This window comes from Microtus pennsylvanicus, chromosome 6, assembly GCF_037038515.1.
Source record: "Microtus pennsylvanicus isolate mMicPen1 chromosome 6, mMicPen1.hap1, whole genome shotgun sequence".
NCBI classification, from domain to species: Eukaryota; Metazoa; Chordata; class Mammalia; order Rodentia; family Cricetidae; genus Microtus; species Microtus pennsylvanicus.
Window position 1 is genome coordinate 52983289 of NC_134584.1, and position 19765 is coordinate 53003053.

Here is a 19765-nt window from a genome sequence, read left to right on the forward strand (position 1 = left end):
ACTATTAACACTCAGCAAAGATGAAGTCCGCTCTGACTTCTTACATAAGACCATTCTAAAGTGAAAAATATCCCTCGTTTAAAGACCTGGAGAGAGAGAGAGAGAGAGAGAGAGAGAGAGAGAGAGAGAGAGAGAGAGAGAACGAGCATCGATAAGAGCATGCTTCGGTGCCCTACACTAAGAGCCACCCTGAAACAGGAGCAGAGCATCTTCAGGTGTAGAGAGAGAAACAGCATTCAGTCCAGCGGTGCACGTCAGAGACGACTTTGCAGAGAGAGCACCACCAATGCCAACAACCTGTCAAGTGGGTTTTCTAGACTTTTCTCTAGCTCCCCCTGCGCTTCTGAGGACTGCAAGGCCATCAACTCTCCTGGCCCTGTTTTGCCCACACTGCTCTCTTAGCCTCTTGGATCTTAGCCCAGGACCATCTTTGCCATTCTTCAAGGTTCAGCTTCAATGTAGCCTTCTCTTGGAAGCAATCTCTGGCCTAACTGAAATAAATCTAAACAGATTACAAAAGGAAAAAAAATGATCCTAATTTCTTCGCACATCTCTGGAACCTTCAAAAAATACTAAGCCTTTTTGGCTGTATTCGTCATGAAATGATCTTTATATCCATAATTTAAGACCCACTCATCCATGCCACCTGTGTGTGAACAGCAGGAGAGAGAGGAACAGTAGGAACCGTGGCTTCTAAAGCTTGTATTCCTCGACTGCCCTGCTGTTAGTCTTCGGCTAAACTGAGGACTGAGAAATCTTGTTCTCTGCTCCGCAGGATCCAGCTGGGATTAAGTGCAGCAGCCTGCAGGGTAATCACTGTCAGCGTCCTTGGTCAAGTGGTGGCAGATCTGGGTGAAAACATAGCAACTCTGCACTGGGGTGGACCTCAGCTTTTCAGCCGGAAAATTACAGAGCGCTTCTTCTGCCCATCCGCGACCCCTTATACTCGGGACCAGAGATGCCAGAGGACAAAACCAAGAGATATATTCATATTGCAGGGTTTTGCAAGCTCTCCGGATGTCCTAACAATAAGTTACAGATGTCTAATCCTAAATTAAGAAGTTAAATGCAGTGTGGACTCCAGAAATGGCAATTTTCTATAATTTGGGAAAAATATTTGGTAGCTAGATTCCCACTGGAAATGGTTGGCAACAGTTCTCTCTGCTAAATATCTCCATCAGCCTCTCCTCAGGCCCTGATCACACCAGAGAACAATAGACTTCCAAAAACAACAGAGAATTGCTCAGGAAACTATAATTATGATTTTCCTCTGGGCATCTCAGCATTTTATAACCAAGACAAGTACTGGGCTGGCTGAGTACATACATCCACGTTCCTTTAATAGCTTTAAACTGCATCTTGACTTTTCCTAGTTTGTGCTGCTGCCTTCTTCGCTTTTGTTTTGAAAGGAGACTTTTTATCAGTTTTCCTGCGTCCTGCGCCGTGCCATTTTATCTCTTCCTTCTGCCTGCAATAAGATATCAGGCTAATATTGGCAGAGCAACTTCCTACAATGATTCTTTGTTCTAGAAAAAAAAAAGAGTATGAATAGTACATTATTAAAATAGAGAAGGAAGTGAGTTTCATTCCGCTTCTTATTTACTTAGTGAATATTGTCACGGCACCAGGAGCTGGACAAAAGACGAATACACGGAAACAATAGCTCAGTGCACTCCGATCTTGCCTTTCGCATGAGGATCTCTGAGTAGTTTCCAAACACTGAATCATAAATCCACTCCCTCCAGGCAGGACTGCACAGCTAACAGCAAGGAAGCTGCTGGGAACACCTTGTGCCACCGCTGGAGACTGCAGCACTGGATGCCTGAGGACTCGGAGACGTGCGATCAAGATGAAATGGGCTGTGAGGGACAGCGGGTGAGTTCGGAAGAAAGAAGCAGGAAAATATAGGAACAAAGAGAATCCTAGTCAAAGCAGCTGGGCCTGTGGGTCCCTGACTGACAACTGGGCTTTCGGAATCAAGCACACACTTAGCAGCTGACAAAGGAAGTGTTTTACTTCCTGCGAATTGGCTCTTATCTTCCTCTAACACAGTCCTGACATCTGCAGTTTTGTTTTACTTTTTTTATGCAGAGAAGAAACTTTTTTAAGATACTAGCAGTTTGCGTTACACGTTTGATGGTTACAAAACATTTGACTCTATTCTTAATAATACTCCCATTAAGATTTACCATATACCAACTTAATGTGACAGTCTAAAATCAGGAAATCTCATTTATTTAGATCCCACTACATTCTGAATTTATATAAAAGTGCCCAGAACTTGATCATTTTCTCTGGGAAAGCATGAGGCCAACACCTTTGGAGAGGCATGCCCATGATGTGGCGGGGCCACAGGCAGCAGTCAGCAACCCATCCGAGGGTCCTTGGCATCAGGAGCACATGGCTCATACTATAGGCCTTCACAGACAGTCAGGACACAAAACCACAGTTATACAGTTTCTAATGGGAAGCCCTATGCTCAGAAATCAATGGCGAAGCAAAGGGTCAATAGGTAGATATTACTGTTTCAAACCCGGGAAGCGGCGTGGGTAGCTGAACTGGGATCTCAGATTTAGCCTGACTTTCCTCCATCTCTTACGGATCAGCTTTCCCCGAAGCTGAATTGATAATTTGAGTTTGATGCAAGTCTCTTGAGGGCTGAATATCCTCTTGGGAACGAGACCATGTTTTACCCACTGTCGGAGGCTGTGTAGTCTGGTAATTCTCATCAGAGGACTGAGGAACCTATGGGAAGGAGCCCATTGAAAGAGAGGGAAGCACATTGAATATACTTAGTAACAAAGCATAGGTATTCCCAGATGGCCGGGAGGATCTACACCCAGCAACATTGCTGCCCTTCCATTTCAGGCCATGTGATTCTGTGTTCAGGTCCCTGGAAGAGACACCACCATAGAAAAATTCTACATAGGCAATTTTTGGTTTTTTTTTTTTGTGTGTGTGTGTGTGCACATGCATATGTCTGTGTATGAGGAGGTCAGAGAGGTATCAAATCTCCTAGAACTGGAGCTACAGACAGCTATGAGCCGTTTGATATGGGTGCTAAGCATAGGCATTAAAGCAGTTTACAATCCTATTTGCTCTGCTATTCTGGTTTTTTGGGATTTGGTCCAGAGTCTTTCAATCATCAGGACTAATCAGAGAGATGACACTAATGATGTTAGACGATTCTAACTTCTCTTAGGTAAGTGTCTTAGTTAAGGTTTCTATTGCTGTGAAGAGACACCATGACCACGGGGACTCTTATAAAGGAAAACACTTAGTTGGGTGGCTTACAGCTTCAGAGGTTTTAGTCCATTATCATCATGGTGTGACATGGTGGCGTGCAGGCAAACATGGTGCTGGAGAAAGAACTGAGAGTTCTACATCTTGATCTGCAGGCAACAGGAAGTGGTCTGAGACACTCAGTGTGGCTTGAGCATATATGAGACCTCAAATCCTACCTCCAGAGTAGCACACTTCCTCCAACAAGGCCATACCTACTCCAACAAAGCCGTACTTTCTAATAGTGCCACTCCCTATGTGTTTATGGAGGCCAGTTATAGTCAAACTACCACATCTGGTTAGTTATTGCAAAAAACTGGAGCCCTATAGAAGCAAGAGTACACACAATTGTGTCTGTGTCAAGCAAAGCATTTAAGAGAAAGCAGCGGGGCTTTTGGAAACAACTTGGTTTTGCTATACATGGTTTTCTTCTGATGTGAGTGGATAAGAAGCCCACATTACATGCAAACACACATTCTTCTAGCTTCTTACAGTGGCAGTGGTTGCTGTTCTCTGCTTGGAGTCCCCAAAAAGCAGGAATCTCAGGAGGACTGGCTCAGTGAAGGCACAAACTTCAAGCAGTGTCCATTTGACAGATGGTTTATTTGATAAGAAAAGATTTTTCTTCTTTCTTTCTACTTCCTGCCAAGATTAACACAGCTTTGGGGTTGACTTGACTTGGGTAACAAGGAATGGAAAGATAACAGACATAGAAAAGCTGGGATCAGCTGGGCCATGTGTTCTGCAGGAGACAGACCAACGGCAGCCTGGGAACTTGTCATATCTATTATATAGAACACAAATGACGAGGATGTGGGCTAGCTAGTCTCTGCAGGTCTCTCAGGTTGTTGTCGCCCAGGGAAACTGCTCTTGGTACTTCCTGCACACACTCTCAACATCAGTACTCCTCAACCAGGGGATGGCTTTGCCATTCCTGAACCTGACCTGGGGAAGACCTTGTCATTCTCATGGGTCTGAGGTATTGGGGTCCCCGACATGGCCGTACTCATGTCAATAATACATTGTTCGAGTCTTCCCCACAACTCCTAGTCCATTCTGACTATCTGGTCCTTATCTGTTTGTGTGTAATGCCCTTCTTATTAATAAGTGGCCAGGACACTGAGGACTGTCTCTGACCTGGCACCCCAAGAACAGAAAGGAATGAGAAGAGCCCTCTGCCTGCCTTTCTTCCATTTACCTGCCCTGCCCTCTCTCCTTTTACAAGACTCTTTACTTCTTCCTAGGGAATAGACAATTAAGACTTATCTCTATTCAGTGATTTGGTCTCTGGTGCCAAGAGTTCAGGGTTAAATTTTAATGTGATCACATGTCAAAGTTTCCATTTTTATGGCACCTGATCCCGCGCAGGGAAGGAAAGGCAGACAGACATGAACAAGAACATGACAGGTGTCGCAACAACCTTCACGCCTTTCTGGAAAGACTCGGCTCCCCCACAGCTGGGTGACATGTAACCTCTCCTGATTTATGTCCCTAAGTGACTTCTCTGGCTTTGCACACAATCAGAACAAAAGTGGGACAAGAAAGATAAAGTAGAGGCAACAATGAGCAGGTCATGATCTGCAGGTACCTTGTTACAGAATCTATAGCAAGCGGAGCTATAGTTTCTACTCCGTGTTCCATCTCTGTTGACTTACCTGCCTGGTCTTTTTGACACGGGTGATGGATGCTGTCTGATAAGGTTGTGATAGAGTCCTCTGCTCATGCTGCTATTACAAACTTGACCTCTCCTCCTGCCCTCTATCTCTCTGCATTGGAATTGCTGTGGTAGCTCAGTAGCTGTCTGTCCCTGTAAAACTTGAAATGCTTGCAGGCAGCTGCTGGCATACACACATCCCTGTACTGCATCCTCTCATCTCCTTTGCACTCTGTAAGGACACGGTAAGGAACAGAGAGCCTTCCTCACCTGCCCCAAGATGGGAGCCTGCTTGCAAGGGCAGGCAGCTGAGGGAAAAACAGCAGACAATAAAAGCTCAGCCTGACGCATGCATGAGAGCTTTTAAATCTATATAAAGATGATTTTCAGAAAACCCTTACCACTGACTCTACCTGGCTTACTCTTCACATGTGTTATCAAGTACTCATGCAAATAGTGATTGAAAAAAAAATGTGATAACTATGTTTCTTTTTTACTTTTATTTTTTTATTTTTGTTGATGTCAAGGGCAAACCTGACACTGCTCAAATTAATGAGCTAAGCTTTGTGACTATTAATAAAGGCTCGAGGGCTCTGGGACATCTTGATCTTCCTTGTATGAAATACAATCCTCCATAAAACAAAGGCGACTATATTTTACTGGCAGCCTCAAAGACAGGGCCATCACATTCGTTCGAGTTTAATATACATTTTTAATTATTCATCTGCAAGACATAAAATAGCTCATTTTGAGAAGCCTCATTTGGATGTTAATTTGCAAATAAGAGCCAGGGAGAAGTCTGTATAAATTATTCTTGTAAATATATGTACATAAAATATCTCCTAGGATTCTAACAAACCAGTGACTCAGATCTTGTTGGGAGGAATGATCCGGAGATAATCACCCCAAGTTGGGATAATTTTATCGCAGTCCATCTTCCGTGAGCTTCTTTGGTAATCTGAAGGCTAGATTAGACTCTCATTATGAACTACTTAGAAACATCATTTGAGATGATGGGAAAGTAATTTGAAGAATTTGGGGCCTGGTAATGAGTTCCCTTTGAAGTTGGGGAGGGGTGGCAGTGGGAACAGAATCTGAGATAATTGCTGGTTGTCTCCAAGGAGTCCAAAGGTTGATGAAGCTTCTGTGTTTAATAATTAAACATACTAACCTCTGAGGGGGGGAGGAGGAGGAGGAGGAGGAGGAGGAGGAGGAGGAGGAGGAGGAGGAGGAGGAGGAGGAGGGGGCAACGTTGCTGGAACCCCGGACATTTAAAAACCCTGTCTCTTGTTTTACCAACACACTCCCCACCCCATCCTTCTCCTCCCCTGCCTCCCCTCCCCCACTTCTGCGCTCAGAGGTGCCTCTGTCTTTGGCACTGAGAACAACTGAAAGCTCAGGAGGGGAAACTTGCTGAGGAAACTTGACTTTGGCCCTGTGAGCACTGCAGCTGTAAAATGCCCACCTTACCGCCTAAGGTGCCATTCTGGAGAAGAAGGGCAAAGATGCTTTCCACAGACTTGTTCAGGAAATCAACAAATGTTTGCCTTTCCCTTTGAAGTTTACAAGCTTTCACATCTGGGTGAAGTCCAATTAGAGCAACTTTAGGCGTGGCCCTTGCTTCCCATTCATTTGAATCCCTACTAGACTCCCGAGAATTTCATTCTTATTAATCAGGCCGTGGTCTAGAGTATTCTCCCATGACCCGCTAACGAGGGAACACTCATCTATTCCTAATGTTCTCCCTATGGCCTGAGGAACCCCAGCCCAATCAGAAGAGCTCATTGCCACAGATGCCTGAGTTAGGGGGCTTCTAAATGGAAAGCAAAAAGGCATGAGTGCGCTTCCATACCAATTCCCAGAGCATCCTTCTGGTCTAGGGGCATGTTACAGCCATATCAGCAAAGCATCTGGATGAAAAGGGAACAAAGAGCATGGCTGTGCCCATCTAGAAACCAGCTTCAGGGATTGAGCTCAGCTCTCCTAATTATATCTGCACCTGCGCTCTGAGGTACTGGAGTTTGGGATGTCAGCTAGGGAAATGTAAGGGGGCATAACAGCGTCTAAGTAGTAATCCTCAAATCCTGGTTCACAGCTGATCAGGCAGAGGCGGCAACATGTGCCCCTGGTGGGCCTCTCCTAGATGGTGTCTGTCTACACTGATGAGGGCCAACCTAGGACACCTGTCTCTTGCACGAGGGTCCCTGCTTCTCTTTATATCCCTCCCCATCGCCTGATGCTGCCATTGGCTGCTCAAATGCCATGCAGGGAGAGGGAGCCAGCTGACAAGCTGGTATGGGGAATGCTCCTATTTCTTGACTTGGGGCTCAAACCAAATTCTGTGAAGCAGAATATTGTTCCTGGGTGCCAGGCACGGATAGTACAGGAGCACTTAGAATCATGAAAAGATGAAAGAATATAAAGAAAACTATTTACCAGGTTGAGTGGATTGGTGTAGACTCCAGAGAGCATTTTCAAGGAACAACAGATGCCTCCCTCCCATTTGTCCTCCTAGGAACGGATTTCACTACCTAAGGGGCCTGGGGCTTGTGAAGCAGGGTTTCCATGGTCAAAGGCGACATTTCATTGTTCAGATGGGTCAAAGCAAGGCTGAGATCTGCCACCACCGTACCCCTTTGCTTCCCCAGCCCCTGACCCTATGACTAGCACCCACCCAGATTCTCAAGGTACAGCCTAGGCATTACCAGTGGAAGAAAGATTCCGAATTATTGTGTAGCCTCGGGCATTGAGTATCACCCTGCCAAGCATATTCCACCTTGGATGGAATCACACCAGCAATGACATCGCCTCTTATGTGTTACGGGAGGGAAGATCTGGAGCACTGAACATGGCTTTTTAAATCGTTCCCGGAAGCCAGGCATCTGGACTCCCCTTCATGTTGTAGATTAAGTCTGATAATCCTCCAGCAAAAACAAGTGTCTGAAGGGTGTGTTCATCACCTAAAGTACTAAAACTACTTGATCATTTTCTTACATTCATAAATTTTAAATACTTCTTTGCAAATGGGTGCATAGACTTAACACTGTGGGGCATTGTTTCTGAGGAAGGATGCTGCTGCTTCCCATCCTCCGTGGTTACATCATCCCGCTATCTGTGGAACAATGAGTGGAAATGATGCTTGTTTGTCTCAACAATTTTATTCAGCAAATGTATAAAATCTGGCAACCCAGAAGCAATTTGTTGCTTTTCATTTTATATAATCATGCATTTACCTTTCCCCCCAATTCTTACTTTCTTTTTCTTTAGTAATCAGTGGTCTATAGAAATTTAGACGCTCTGGCCAAAATGGAGGGGGAACAGAAGAAAGGAAAGAAGGAGGGAGGGAAGAAGGAAAGAGGGAGAGTGAAAGATAGGGAGAGGGGGAGGGAAGGAAAAGCTATTCTAGATGATCCCAATAATAAGATTTACTGTAAATAACATAACAAGTATCTCAGGAAAGGGATAAAACACTAGAGTTGGTTTTTAAATAATAAAAAAAAGCACATGTTTAGGTCCCAGAAATGAAGCTAGCCATGCCCCCGGCAGCCTCCCCTCTGCAAGGTGTGCACTGCTCTTCCAGCCTGGAGATGCAGCCCTGCCTGACTGCAGAATCCAGCATCTGCTAGCTTCTATTGCTAGTGTATTACCGCTCCAGGACCCTGCTCGCCTCCAGAGGCCTATGATGTTTCTGCATTTCTGCCAGAGCAGACTGCCTCAGACTCTCTGAGAGAGAGCAGGAAGGAAGCAGAAAAAGAAATAGAATAGGCCAGCTCTGGGGGCAAAGTGTCACAGAGAGGACAGGAGGGTGGAAATAAACAGGAAGAGGTTGCCCGGCCTCTCACCTTTCATCCCTGGCTCTGAGAGATAAGGCCTCACAGCAAGGCCATCTGGGCTCAGTTTCAGATTTTCCCAGACTCCACTTCATGGTGCTTCTTTCCCTTTGAAAAGCCTGTCTCTGCAGTTTGTAAAGAGGCTGCCTCAGAAAGGCTGTGAGTGGTCAACACCGGCTCCAAACGCCAGGATGGTTATCTTCCCAGAAATGTGTAGCGTGTGGCGCTTTGAAATCCTCTGTCATGCAAATGTCACATGTAGATGTATGTGTTAAAGCAGTACAGGAAAACCATCCAGCCCAGGAAGGACGGAAGCCATTGGAAGTCACAATTATTGCTTCCTTTCTTCACACTGTTCTACTCCTGTCTTCTCAATGCCAGAGGGAAGAACAGACCCTCCCCATCATTCAGACCTTCCGGTGACCCAGAGCGAAAGCATCTTTGCTGACTAGAAGTAACTATTCACATTGAAAAAATTTTATAATCGAAGGCAATTCTGCTGGCTTTCCTCACTGAACCGCCTTCCTTAAGACAGCCGATTTTCCTGTGACGTGTCTTCAACATTCCCACTTCACCCTGGGATCAAAAGGGTTGTTTGGCGACTGTTATAAACACTGGTTAACAGCCTGGAGCTGAATTGCCCTGGTTCAGATCCTGACTTCCGGCAAATTAGTGCCTGACCTTTTTACTGTGTGTTTCCCAACATCACTTTCATCCCCCCACAAAATGGAGACAGTGGCGCTAGCGAGCTTCTCGGTGAATGTCTGGTGACAAGGCTGTCGGAGCAACAGCTGACACATGAGGGACTTGCTAACATCGTCACTGGCGTGACTTTGTCAGAAATTACTCACTGAACATATTTTCTATGCCATAAAAATGAAAACTTAAAAAAAAACTGACCCTCAGAAAATAACCGTCAAAGGAAACCTTTCCTTCTCCAGGTTAACATTGTTTTATAAAATTCTGTCTCCAGGGTTGTTTTCAAGTCACATTCTAGTCACACTGAAAAAAAAAAAAACAAGGAAGTAGAGCCAGGCATGATGGGTTCACCTGTAACCCCAGCACTTGCGGGCAGAGGCAGGAAGCCTTGTATTTGGAAACCAGTTTCAACTACACAGAGAGACCCTGCCTTGAAGGGGGGGGGGGATGGGACTCGGTAGTAAAGCACTTGCCTAGCACACCCAGGCTCTGGGTCCAGCAGTATATGTGTTTGCATGCATTTAGTGTTGTTAAAAATCTTTCATCAGGCTGTGGTGGCTCATGTCTTTAATCCCAGCACTCAGGAGGCAGAGGCAGGCCAATCTCTGAGTTCAAGGCCAGCCTGGTCTACAGAGTGAGCTTCAGGACAGTCAGGGCTACACAGAGAAACCCTGTCTCGAAACAAAACAAAATTTCAAGTAAAACTAGATGTAAGAAAAAGGCGTAAGTTTTTACGTTTCCTCCAAAGTTGAAAACGCTCACTTGTTCTAAGCCTTCTTCATATATTATGTCTTATCTTGGGGCATGTACTATAAAAAATCTCTCCTGGATCTCCCTGCATTATCAATATAAAGTACTACTAAAGAAATATGGAAGTGGAGAGAAGGGTATTAAGTGAGTCTACAAGAGAAAGAAATCATTTCAGTTTGAAAAATGTCTCAGGATAACGTTGTCAATATTTCCCTCAGCACCGCGGTACGGAGGGTTTCCGAAAATGGCACTGGAACTGTAGGAACTGGAACAAGGATCCTTCTGCAGCACAGTCGGACCTCCAGCAAATGCGCTTAGACATCCTAAGGATCCTCAGAATGCATGAGGCAAGGGGGCCCAAGTTCCTGTACCTCCAAGCTCACCCAGTGAGTGGGTAACATCCTACTTAGTCTCCACAAATAACTCTGGCAGCAACCGAGGATCACTTTTTATATAAATTAAGTGCATTTTTTTTTTTATTGAACCAAATATGAGTTTGTGAAAGTTAAAAAAAAAAAGTTTTCTTCTTGACTGGGTTTTCACGGTGGCTCTGAAAGAGCATCCTGAAGAACTAGCTGCACGGACAGGCATCTCTCCGAGGTACAGGAGGTTACTGATCGCTTATTTCAACCCCGGCTTCCTGTCTTGTTCTTCCGGTCAAGTCTCATGGCTGCTTGGCATGTCTGCTTCTGGAAGTTCAGATCAGAATATTTAATTATCTCCAAAGGATGTTCCATGGATTAACTGTCAAGTGCTTGGAGACCATTAACGGCTTGATAAATGCTAACGAGATACTTCAAGGAAGCAGATATTACGGGTTCATCTAACGTGAATTCTTTCACGGGCCTGTATAGCCCCCCCCTTAGGTTTTATTACCATTCATAGAGACTTGTTTTCAAACTACATTACAACCCTTCACTGTCCTGCAAATCATCATCACGCCTTAATGATAAAGTCTTCAGTTTGAAAGTGTTGTTGCTGCGTTAGGATCAGAGAAAAAACAATCTGCCTAGGGCCTCCATGTGGCTGATAATCATCAGGGCAAAGTAAGCCTGTGGAACCATGGACAGTTGACAGTTAGCTACCTTAAGACCAGCCAGGCCATGGGAGAAATAATTATATATATATGTGTGTGTGTGTGTGTGTATTAAAAAATTTAGAGTTTGCAGCTTGATTTCCATCTCTGTCTTTAAATGCATTTGGAATGAACTAGAATCATTGCTCATTTCTCTTTCCTATGGGGTAGAGAAAGGGGGAGACAATGACACACTGCCTTTGAATTGAAAAAGAGCAAAAACAGAAACTTTAATTTAGGGTTGCGAAACGTCCATCTCTGTTCCCACCTCAGCTTTGACTCATGCAGGGCCCCTGAAAAGACCCTTGAACCTGGATGTCTGTCACATGTTCACACCTCGGCCTGTAAAATTAAAATCAAAATAATGACTTCCTACTTCAGCAAGAAGTCATAAAGATTAGAGCCAGAACGTTGAACTTCAAAGATGAAAGGCTCAATATAAATTCCAAGCATTATTGTCCAGACACAGTGTGAACTTGTAGAAGTATGCAGCTGAAGCGTGTTGGCTACCTGTGGGCAGATCCAAACTGAGATGAACTTGCTAGAGCTGTGGGAAGGGCAGGAGAGTGTAAGAACAAGACCTGGAAGTAACTGTCTCCCAGACAGCAGAGAGTGTTTAATTAGCTCGCAGAGGTCCTGCTTTCTCTGAATATATGCTTAGTGCACACCTGATACAACAGCTCTGCTCCCATTGCTCTAAAAGGATTGTTTTCCCTGTATCTACAATGTGCAAGGCTATGCTAAGAACCGGAAATAGTGAGATTTATACATAATTCTTACCCGTCAGAGCTCACGGTTAAAATAAAGTCACTGTGTATTGCCCGTGTAGTCTACAGGCAGTACAAAGGACACTCCAGTCTACATGAGGACACAGGATGTTTCAGTCTACATGCAGTGCACAGGATGCTTTAGTCTACATACATGCAGTGCACAGGATGCTTTAGTCTACATACATGCAGTGCACAGGATGCTTTAGTTTACATACATGCAGTGCACAGGATGCTTTAGTCTACATACATGCAGTGCACAGGATGCTTTAGTCTACATACATGCAGTGCACAGGATGCTTTAGTTTACATACATGCAGTGCACAGGATGCTTTAGTCTACATACATGCAGTGCACAGGATGCTTTAGTCTACATACATGCAGTGCACAGGATGCTTTAGTCTACATACATGCAGTGCACAGGATGCTTTAGTCTACATGCAGTGCACAGTATGCTTCAGTTTGCATACATGCAGCCCACACAGGGTGCTTTAGTCTACATATATGAAGTACATGGGGTGCTTTAGTCTACAAACATGCAGAGCACAGGATGCGTTCATCTTTATGCAGCGCACAGCAGTGCTTGTAGCATCTGAGAGTTAGAAAAACTTTCCATCAAGAACCGTTCAACAATTTTGAAGCTGACTTCCATTAATAGTGACTGTATTAGGCCATGACATGTACTGTGACAAATCGATATTTTGCACATTTTTTCCTTGAATCTACAAGTGCTAGAAATTATTGCTGAAGATGTTCCTTAAGGCCTACAGTAATAGCTCTATCAGTGCTTTCAGAACCCCAATCGTCAAGGGGTCCTTCATCTCATATGCTAGATGCTTCTACCATGTTTGGCAGGAACTCCCAAGCCTCCAGATGATTTTGAGTGTAGTCAAGGTTACATATGTAACAATCATACATATGTATGTAGTTGAGTATGGGTCTTCATGTGCTTCTATGATACCTGTACCTGGCTTCCAACTGGTACAGAATAAAGGCGAGTTGGGGTGCTGCCTGGCAATAGTGGTCATTCTCAGCTTGTGTCTTTTGGAACAGCTGTTCCTAAGCTGTTTTAAAGATCTCCAGGCTCTAATCATCCTCAGAAACCTGATTCCAATATATGAACCATTCAAATTGGGCAGTGGAAGCGGGGGGACTTTCCTATATGGAGATAGAAAATACTAAGCATCTGCCGACTTTTTGAATAGCCTGGAGGCCATTGTCACAATGTTAGCTTTCCAATCTATCTTAAAGCTTGACTCTCCTTAAGGGCATGTAATAACTATTGATTTTCTTCAAATTACATTCAGTTTTCCCGTCTTCTTTTAAAATACAATATTAAACTGGCTGTGGCAATAAAAGAATTTGCTTCCCTTGTCTGTGAAAAAGAGACAAGATGATTCCTATGGTTGTTTTTTGCTCCAAGATCTTAGTTCTTGAGAGACTGCATAATAGTCAAACGCAGGAACCCACAATCTCTTCCTGTGAAAGTCAGGTAACAAGCAGTTGGGTCATATGACTGCTGCTGTAAGCATTCACACTGCCATTGAAGAGCAAATAGAATTAGATAATACACAAGCAAATTATCACAGCTGGTTGTCAATAAAGCTTTATTTACAAATACAAAAGCTGCTAGATCTAGGGTCTGTAGTTTAAGTGGGAGGGAGGCTCTAAAATCAAATCCTGTATCTGCTCCAGAATAAGTTTTCCTGAAACAATTAACAATTAGTCAGCAACTTGTGGACTTTGTAGATACGAGAGAGAGAGAGAGAGAGAGAGAGAGAGAGAGAGAGAGAGAGAGAGATAGGAAGAGAGATAGTTGCTTTAGTTAGGGTCTATTGCCGTGATAAAACACCATAACCAAAAGCAACTTGGAAAGGAAAAGATTTATTTCTCTTACATCTCCAGGTTACAATCCATCCCTGAGGGAACTCAGGACAAGAACTCAAACAGAGCAGAAATCTGGAGGCAGGAGCTGATGCAGAAGAGGCCATAGAGGGATACTGCTTATTGGCTTGCTCTTCATGGCTTGCTCAGCTTGCTTTCTTATAGAACCCATACTACCTGCTTAGGGATAGAACCACCCACGATGGCCTGGGCCCTCCCAAATCAGTCACTAATTAAGAACATGTACTACAACCATATCTTATGGAATCATATTTTAAATTGAGGTTCCCTCCTCTCAGATGACTACAGATTGCATCCAGTTAGCATAAAACTAGCTAGCACAGGGTGAAAACCTGAAAAGCAAAATACCTTCTACTTTGTTTCATTTTCTTTCTTACATCACCCTACACCTGACTTTCGGGACATACTCCTCATGTGCCAAGTACCCAGGGCACACAGCAGGGAGAGGGGGAAAGGGCAAGAATCACCCAGACAGTACCAGGAGGATGCTTGTTAGCGTCTGGGTCTCCCAGCGGGAGGTACCCATCAACTGTGCCATTCTCTTTGCCTGGCAGCCTGTATCCTCATCCCCGACTGTAGTGTTGACTTTTCCCATCCAAAACACTAAATTACTCAACCTCTGTAATTGCCCAACTAAAACACCATTAAAAAAAATGCCTTTATGCATCTCCACACCACCCCAAGAAAACCACACCCCAAAACTGCTCTTTCTTACCTCTTCAACCTAATTAAATTAAAACATGCCTGTCGGATGTTGTCAGCGCGACCAGCCTATGGGAAGGGAGGCTTGCCACCTTAACTGGCCACCGCATCAGAACAGAAGACTGTCTGTCCCCCTCTTCTACCCACATCTAGAGATCTTTTCCCAATGACACGTCACTTTGTTGGTGATAGTGACGGTGGATCGAGTGGCATCTCAGTCAGATACGAGAAGCAAGAATATTAATATTAAAAGGAGGCAGTATAATGGCTATATAATGAAGCATCTGTCTCTTAGTCATCCAGTCTTCAGGTAAAGAGCTTCTTGGAGCTGCCCTATGTAAAATGGAGTGTTAGGATAATTGAATGGCGGTGATTAGGCGGAGGCAGTTGTGGTGTCCTGGGATGCTATCTAAGCAAACTAGAAAGTCGACTCAGCAGCAAGGACCACAGCTGGGAGCTGAGACTTGCTTTATCCATCAGAAAGTGCCTGCTTGCCTCTAACCAGGGACTGAAGGCTACTGCCCCCACTTTGGACAGTCACATCTTCACTGTGCTTCAATACTCACCTTACGACCCCCACCCCACTCCACCGTTCCTGGAGCTGCAAGCCACCTGCAGTTCGGAGCTGCCCAACTCATGAACCGTGGATATCTGTTCAAACGGTTATTTCAGTGCTTTACTGAGCATCACCTTATCTCTCCACGGGGGGATGCCCTGTATATTGCCTATAACAATAGTAGCTGTCGCCCGAGTGTAACACGAAGGAAACAGCAATGTATCACAGGATTCAAAACACACTGGGTAAAAATAGTTAGCTGGTCTCTTAGCTATAACGACATCATCATTACTATAGCTTTTGCTACTGATATTTAGCAACATTTCCAATGTTACAATTATTTTTTTTGCCAGTTTTTCATCTACCTGTGCTCCCCAACAGTACCTCATCCTCTTAGATGGTCATGTCAACCTGAGTCCAGTCAGCAACACAGAAAGAAACCAATAAACTGGGCTTTCTTCCTCACAGCCCCAGGAAGGTTCTCCCTGTAGCCTCCCACCTGGCCTGTCAGCTAGCTCCTCAGACATCCAGTATTTCCCAAGCAGAACTAGAGCCCTGCCTCAAAAAAGGAAGCATAGACATAGCATGCCTTCTTGTCCCCCACTTTGGGCTCCTCAGTAGGCCTAGTATTTGGCAAGGCCGAAGACCTGGCTTTTGTGTGTGGCAACTGAAGAGAGCTCTAGGAAAGTGTTAAGGGTGGACTCTTTACTATGCTATCTCCATCTTTTCTGTTCTCAAGTGACTTTGACCAACCATCTATTTGCCAGCTCCCTCCATTTTCCATAATATAATGGAATATATAGTCCCACAATATAATATAATACCTACAATCCATGCCTGAAGGCTTGCAAGAAAAGTGAGACATAGAGTAATTTGGTGTGTGTATGGCTGTGCATGAGTGCATGTGAGTGTTCATGCATTCATGAGCGCATTTGTGTGCATGTGTGTATGTACGTATGTGTGTGGAGTGTGTGTGTGTGTGTGTATGTGGCATATGTGTGTGTGCATGCATACACGCTGGAGTCATGCATGTGTAGCTCTGGAAGACATAAATGGGCAAAAGTGTAATACTCAGGGTGCATGAACTGCAAAAAGATAATGGAAAATCAAAGAAAGAGTAGAAGAGTAGAATGGGAGTAAGGGACGAAAGAGGGGAAAGAGAGCAGCAGTGTGATATTTGAAATAGGTCAAAGGAAGCAGTGTCTTACAGGTTCTGGGATTTCATGTTGTTTGGATTTTATGTCACAATGGAGCTGGTGTGTGTGTTTCATCCCATGCCTGCTCCCCAAACTGCAGAGAGGAATTTAACCTGGGTCACCCTAAGGAAACTGGCAGGTGTGAGGGGGCCACTTTCGACCCTAAATTCCCCTGTGGCATGCAGACACAGAATGTCAAAATGACTCACTAAAAATCAGCCTATAAGTCTGTCAAGCGCTCAGGGCGTCTGGCCATCAAATTTGAGTTCATTCCACCCGAGCTCCCGTTCTCAGGTTAAGCAAGCAGGTGGTATTTGCTTTTCAAAACTTTAACACAACTATCAGCCACAAAAAATTACCTGAGCTGAGAGGAATCCCACTGCTCGTTTGGCCCCTGTCAAAGTTCCCTTTCAGAGAGCCCGGGGACCTGGAGGTCACATACTTCCTGTATGAAGTCAGGGAGCCCAGGACAAGAAGTATCATTCAGTGTGTGTCTAAGAATTGCAAAATCCAGGTTTCCCAGCCCAGTTCCAAGGGTTGCCACAGTCACAGGATTTGTTTTGGTAACTTTGGCAAGCATGCATTCGCCTCAATAAAGATGTTTTCTTTCCTAGGCTGGTGCACAAAAGTCACAGGGAGAAAAATTACTTAGAAGGAAGGTGTGCTTTGGTGTTATTAATAAGCTTTATGAGCAGCGTGGCGTAGAAAGAAGACACACAAGCAGCAGTTACGTTGGTAGGTGAATCTCCAATCATCTTTTGATTCTTCTCTCCGTAGCCTGGACCAAAGAGAAAAATGAATTATGGAGAAACAACAAAACTATGATATCCACGCTGCTGGTTGTTCTATTTGTCTATTGTGGTGAAAGGACAGCTAACGCGGCTTTACCAATCTTGCCGTTTTAAGTGTGCAGTTCAGTCCAGCAGAGACTCAATAGCTAACACTGGATGATTAACTGTATGCGCGTGCGTACACACGTGTGTATGCGCGTGCTCATACACAATCGTCTCCTTGAGCAGCAATGCCGACCCCTTAGACAGTCACTCCGTGGCCCTCTCCCAGGCCTCTGGTGACCACCACTCTACAGTCTATGAGTTTGACGGCTCTGAGTTTCTCATACAGGAGAAATGACACAGTAGCCATCTTTTCGTATCTGGCTTACTTCACTTTCAAGGTTGATTTATGCTGTAGCCTGTATCAGAATTTCATTCTTTTCTAAGGCTAAGATCGCATATGCCGAATTTGCTTATCCCCTCAAACCTAATCTCTTCTGCTGGTGTTTGGGTTCTTTCCACCGCGTCCACTAACACTGCTTGCTGTGTATATGGGTATATAAATATCTGCTAAGCCCCTGGTTTCAATGTGTGGGCCATATATGCCTTCCACATTATTTTAATTATATTTATGGAAATTCCTTCATCTGACAGAGAAAACCAGTCTTTCTGCCCCCGCATGTGTTTTTGAGAGAGCTGTCACTAGCCTGGCAGAGGAGGAAGTGGGCGTCCAGCATTCTCACCTCGGGGGACCTCTGCCGAGACAGACTCATACCCTCTCCATGTCTTCCTCTAGTGTTTGCTTCATTTTAGAAATATTTGAACGCCCAGGGACTCTTTGAAAAAGAAGTTGTCTTCACCGTGAAAATGTGTGGCGTGAACTCCCGACCAGCTTCAACAGCCGGAACAAAGGCAAGCTGGATCAGAAGGAAGCAGATGCAGAGGGTGGGAATGGGAGTAGGGTGGGCGCTGGGGGTGGTTATGCCCCAAGGGAAATGCTGGAGAAAGCAGAATTCCATAAGCAGAGAAGGGGAAAGCAGAGTAACAAAGAGAGAGGGAAGAAGAATTAGCACAGGGATGACAAAGAGACTTTCTACATCACCCTCAGGCAGAGGACCCCAAGAACTGCTTACACGGGAAAACCAAAATCATGAGTTCACGGTACACCCTCTAGTTTCCACGGGAACCCAAGCAAGAACCAAAGAGGAAAACAAACAAACAAACAAACAAAAAACAACTAAGAAGCAAAATTCTCTCCAGAGCTCACCTTTTATTGGTATCAAGTCCAGCAGAGACTACAGGGCTCACTCGAGCTCTGCCAACAGCTCACAGAGCAGCCAGCATCCAGACAGAAGTCATCCTAGAGACCACAGGCAGTGTGAAGGCTGCCTCGAGGTTGGGCCCTGAGAGCAGAGGGTAGATGGAGACTAAGAGCCCCCCAGCTTCGTGAGGCTCAGAGTGCTGGAGGAGAACCCACTCATGTGGGGAAGACTACATACAAAAAATACTCGGGCCCTGTGACTTGGACAGAACTCAGAAAGGTTATTGTTTGGCTTAGTCCCCACAAAAGGCTTCATAGCCCACCCAAGGTCAGTTACCCACAGGTACCCCTGTGTGCCCACCATTCTTGCCAGACTTCAGCAGTCTCCATATATCCGGAAGCTGGGCAGTGGTGGCGGCTTTTAATCCCAGCACTCTGGAGAGAGAGAGACAGGCGAATTTCTGTGAGACAGAGGCCATTCTTCCTCTCAAGGGAGCTCGCATCTAATAAAGAAGCGGGTGATTAAAAGCGATTGCAAGACAGGGGTGAACATGACTCCACACACCTGTAACCCCAGTACTGCAGAGCGTGGAGACAGGGGGATTACGGAGAGTTGCAGGATACAAGCACTCCTCAAGATTCAGTGAGAGACCTCAAGGGAGTAAGGACAAAGCACCCAGCACCTTCCTCGGGCCTCTGTGCAGACACACACAAACATAGGTACATATCCCTGTACACACACGTGCACATACACCACACAGAGATATACCACACTCAGCTGTATGTGTGGGTGGGGCTTATCACCTTAGCTGTGTGTGGGGATGTTTATCACCCTAGCTTTGGGGGGCTCATCGCCCGAACTGTGTATTTTAGGGGCTCATCACCCTAGCTGTGGGGGGGGGGCTCATCACCATAGCTGTGTGTGTTTCGGGGGCTCGTCACCACAGCTGGAGTCTAGGAGATGCTTCACCCAAAGTTAAGGGTCAGCACTACTATAAATCAGTGTGGACTGAAACCTCCGGAGTTCAGACGAGAGTATTTTGAGCCAGCTACGCAGCATCTTCTGTATGATTCTTCTCTTTGAGATTTAAGAAGGTGGGGGACCCCCTTTTAAATACACAAACAAACTCCCGCCAAGACTCATGACTGGAGTTCCATAAAGAAGCCCTTCCTGTTGGGTGACGTTTGACTCTGGAACAAACAAGCCCCGACAAGAGGACAGACAGTATGTAATCAATACGCCTTGGCTCCTGCCCAGGACTGTCACGCCTGGCACTTCCATCTCTGCAGATATGGGGAGGGCCGATCACACCAC

General features: G+C 45.1%; 1 long non-coding RNA gene across 1 annotated transcript; it reads right to left on the reverse strand.

Moving 5' to 3' along the window:
- Positions 1-16392: 16392 nt before the first annotated feature.
- LOC142852830 (uncharacterized) lies at positions 16393-18860 on the reverse strand. The gene is made up of 4 exons (XR_012911005.1): positions 18812-18860; positions 18457-18592; positions 17933-18187; positions 16393-17194 (listed from the first exon to the last, which is right to left on the reverse strand). It is a non-coding gene; the product is annotated as an uncharacterized LOC142852830 (long non-coding RNA).
- Between the last annotated feature and the right edge of the window lie 905 nt (positions 18861-19765).